Source organism: Parasteatoda tepidariorum, chromosome 9, assembly GCF_043381705.1.
Source record: "Parasteatoda tepidariorum isolate YZ-2023 chromosome 9, CAS_Ptep_4.0, whole genome shotgun sequence".
Classification (NCBI taxonomy): domain Eukaryota; kingdom Metazoa; phylum Arthropoda; class Arachnida; order Araneae; family Theridiidae; genus Parasteatoda; species Parasteatoda tepidariorum.
Window position 1 is genome coordinate 14,679,788 of NC_092212.1, and position 5,051 is coordinate 14,684,838.

Genomic DNA, 5,051 nt, shown 5'->3' on the forward strand with positions numbered 1-5,051 from the left:
CCCCTATCATAAATACATGGAACCATATATTTCGATTACAAGTAATTTTTGGTGTAATTCATTATAGTAATCACGACTAAAGTTGTTATCAAAATTTTACATGCACCTATGCATTAAACAATTAATGTGCAACAGATATCAAATTGTTAAGATATAAGACTTAAAAGTGTTTAAAACCCATGTAGATTTTCTACGAAAATTGTCCGCAAAAAAATGACAACTAATATATTTTGGTTCGCGGGCCGCGAAAAAAGGAAAAAAGTTCCTCTCATTAGGCTTTGCGGGCCGCTAGTTGGAAACCACTGTGCTAGAGGATCGAGGGTGGTGGCTTCTTCTGATAAATTTTCAAAAGCAAAGATTAAATTAAAGTTTGGTGTGATTTGTCATAGAACTTTTAGTTCAATTTATAGAAATGATCATTGAATTTTTCACTATTAAGGTCTCTATAAAACAGCACTGCTCTTACATTTTACATTTGTAACTTTACATTTACATTTGGCCACTGTGAGGTTTTAATTCATTACTAAACCAATATATGCCACGCTAGTTGCCGCGAAAGTCTCATTATTGAAGAAAACCAGTTTGTTGTGCTGATAATATGACCTAATGACTTTGCTTTTTTCTGAATTACGAGCAGTGGAGATTTATGTAAGAGCGTTGCTTTTAAATTTCCAATTCAGACATCATTTTTCGAAGTCGTAATTTTTTTTTCTTCCTGCAGTTTAACAACAGCAAAAAGAGGATCTGAGAATTTTAGAGTTGCTCCAGTTTAATCAGACTCGAATTAATTCAGTGATGCTATAATAATCAGCATGATTGATCATGGAGTCATGAGTGTACAAAATGAACAAGATCGAATCGAGAATGCTGCTTTGCGGGACATCTCCACGGATGACGTGTCTTGAAATCTCTGTTGAACAAATAATTATAAATAATTTTGATGACACAGGAAGAGAGATTTAGCTGTATCAGCTTATAGATAATGACGTCATGCCAAGCAGAATCCAAGGCTTTACTAATATCCAACATCAGAAAAGCCGAGGCTTGCTTGAAGTGTGGTTCTCTTCCGGTGAAGTCGATGACTCGAAGTAGTATTCAAAACAGAACAAAAACAGTTAATCGGGTAGGCAAATTGGATACGACTTGACGCAATTCTAAATAATTCCCCCGAGAATCTTTCCAATTTTGCCCAAAAGACTGATAAGCCTGTAGGGTGAGGAAGAAGTCATAATTTTTATGTGACTTTAAAGTGAGCATGGCCCCAGTAGTCTTGAGAGATTCAATAAAGACATTAGTGAAAAGTTTTGCATGGGAGTTTCCTGATAATAAAAAAAAATTATTATCACGTATTTTACATTACAACATATCATATTTATACAGATGAATGTGGCCAAAATATTTTTTGGTTTTGGTTTTTTGATTAAGAATATAGCTTCATGAGCCGAGGTCAGCTCGATGTAATAAGTTTGGCCATGAATTTGGAGGAGTTCTTGACCACTGCTGGTAACCATATTATGATTGTTGCATCAAAACTATCATTCAGTGAGAATTAAGTTTCCATGCAGTTGACAAAAACTTCCGCTTTATTCTTAAATGCAAACACGCATCAATGTTGTCTTTCAACAGATCTTTTTTTTAAAGATTTATACCGTTACTATAACATCTGTCACATTTGAGGTAAGTAACTTGAAAGCAGTTTGAAACTGAAGTCGCCGTGATCACAAAGTTGTTGAAACCGTCAGAAAAACTCTTTGCAATTTGTTCATCTCTGATAGTGCGGTCTAGGTCGTTATTAATTTGCAAATTAAGAAATGGCCATATTTTTAAGAATTTTGTGGGTTGAAAACTGGTACTAAGTTATTCTTTTAAATTCGATAATTATTCTTTTTTAAGTTTTAGAATATTCTTCTTCCCATTCATTCATTTACTACATCTTCTGCATCAGTTACTATTATCACTATTTGATTTAACAACATAAAGATGTCTTCATCAGTCAAATACTGGAAGCCAGGCTCACATGCATCACTTTGAAACCTATCTTCTAAATTTTCTTCATCAAGAATTTCGAAACCTTAGATTTCTTTTGCTTGTTCGAGAATACTGTTAACATATTTTTCTTGAACATCTGAAGAGGATTGTTCATCAAGCGGTATGATCTTTCTCCAAGATCGTGATAACATAACGTAGACGATTTTACCTTTGACCATGCTGCTGATATTCCATATACTGCAATCCAATAACGAATATTGCTTCCAAAAATTTGGTAGTGTTATAACTTCATGGATCAAATTTTTTTGATCTTGAAAATGTTTCTCTTTATATTTTCTGTGTGACTCCGGAATGAGCACGGATAATCGAGAGTGTACTGTATATATATATATATATATATATATATATTAGATCTTTTTTTAATGTATCTTTGACTCAAAGGTCTCATGATACTAAAAGGAAATTAAAATAACAATAAAAATTACTGTGTCAGCTAGCGTCTCAGCCAAGTGTCAGTTATAAAGTTCAGCCAAGATGAGAAAATCTAGCGTGACCCACCGGTGGGTCACCCCGGCGTGAACGTGTTAACATAGTAGCGATATTTGCAGTTTCCATTTCGTGCCAAGTGCTTACATGCGAAAGAATTCTCAAAATTTTCTGAAATTTCATAAAACTTTAACTGTTTTAACCATGTGAACTACATTGTATTTTTGAAAATTAAATTTTCTTCGCGTTGTTCGTGGTTTAACTTAAGATGACATTACCATACGCCAGCTGTTCGTACTGCGGAATAGCAGAGTAAAGCATACAAGGGAAAGCAGGCGTTATTGTCTAATGCAAGTTCACCATTTTTGGACGATAAATTTGAAATGGCAACAAGTGTATATGAAATTCATACACAAATATTACTCCAAAATACGTGGCTGTGTGGTGCAGTTGGTTTGTCGTCGGCTTTCTGAGCCAAAGTCTGCGGGTTCGATCCCCGGCCCTGACACCGGATTTTCGGGATGCAGAAAATCGTCAGTGGCCATGTCGTATGATTATGCGGCATGTAAAAGATCCCTGGAGTGCCTAATTGGCTCTTGGCAATTCCGGCTCCACTTTAGCATCCAAATAGAGTCTCGGTGCTGCCATCTAGTGATTATGCGGCATGTAAAAGATCCCTGGAGTGCCTAATTGGCTCTTGGCAATTCCGGCTCCACTTTAGCATCCAAATAGAGTCTCGGTGCTGCCATCTAGTGATTATGCGGCATGTAAAAGATCCCTGGAGTGCCTTATTGGCTCTTGGCATTTCCGGCAAAATTAAATTCCTAGTGCACTTTAGCATCCAAATAGAGTCTCGGTGCTGCCATCTAGTGTGGCAGAAACTAGACGTCCAAATTAACATAGCCAACGGTATCTCATCCATTGCGGCGGTCCTGAAAGAGTGGATACCACTTCTGGAGAACGCACGAGGTTTGCTCATTTGGAAGACTGTTTGTGTAGCTCATAGGAAATAAATATATTACTCCAAAATTGCGCAAATATTACTCCCAAATTGCAGCATAGAGACTCATTGCTCCCCATATTCCTATGCCAAGTTGCTGACGACAAACATCAATTGGGAGAGTTTTTGCAACCCATGATTTGAAGTGTTACTGTGTTAAACGGAGTCAATTAAGAAAGAAAAAGCATTTGGCCAATGGGTAACCAGTGATAGTAATAAAACTATCAAAACTTTTTAAAATTATTTAATTTTGTAACTATTTTTTGTTACGGTTTTAAATGGTAACTTCGCATATTTTCTTAAAATTACTCCAAACTAATAAACTCTTAGGAGATGAAATTGTAGAAATATCTTAAATTTCTAACGTTTTTCTTGTGTTGTGTGATCTGGTTAAATTTGGTGAAAGCAACTTCACATCTAGACAAGTGTCATATACTTTTTTAAAATATAGAGATTTGGCAGCAAAATTAATAAATGTTCGAAACAAGCAACTTTCAACAAATTACCGTTGTATGCAATATTAATATTAAAGCTTTTGCAATATTTAACACATTATTTGAAGTTAATGTGTAAGTTTAATTCACTATGCGTTATTAGTAAATATTGAGCTCTTTGAAATATTAGACATTTTGAGGCATTTTCAACCATAATATCGCTCAACATTGCTCCATCCCTATTATGCTTATATGTCGAACCATATCATTGTACTTCGTAAACTTAATTTTAATAATACTATGCGCAATCTTGAAAAGAAATATGGGTTAATTAATAGTTTGTTAAAACTGCAGTAAATATCACCCGCATTATAGAATGAAGTTAAAAAAACCTTCCTAAAATCACATTTAAATTTTTATAACAAGTAGTATACATAATAAATTTGACGGTATTTTTCGGTCAACTGGGGACAAATAAATTTTACTATATTATTTTATTTTAGTTACATATTTACTTTTGTGAAAGTTAAATTGTTTTGTCCTTAAAAATAAAATTAGTTAAATTTATTTTACGGTTGACTAACTGAATTGTACCAAGCAATTTTATGATATTTTTAGGCTTGAAGAAGTCTTAAGAAAAAGTTATTTCCTGATTTTCATCACGCTCTCCTCTGTCGTGATTTGTTGAAGTTTTACAGTTTTCTATTTTTTCTCCTGCTTGAACATCAATTTATAATTTGTATTTTTTTCCCTCTACAAATGTTTTCATTTTGAACTCGGGGGTGTGCACTTCTTTTACTTAATTGTCAACAAACATTCTAAAAATACATATAAAAATTGGTAATTGTTTTGCTATTTTCTTTCAAATAATTTAAAACAATTCACACACTTGCATTTCACATATGTTTATCAAGGAAATGAAGAAAAATACTTAAGCAAATGAAATAATAAGGCTAAAGATAAATACTTAATCAAAAGCCTTCAAACAATTATAATTTGTTTTACAAATTTTCGCTCTTGCGAAGACATTTTCTTTTCAAAAAATAACTTAACAGGTGAAAACATGATTCGAAAAGATCAAAGATAGACAGGAAACTGATTCCAAGCCACAGCCCCATATAGCCTCCTATATAACTGAACAG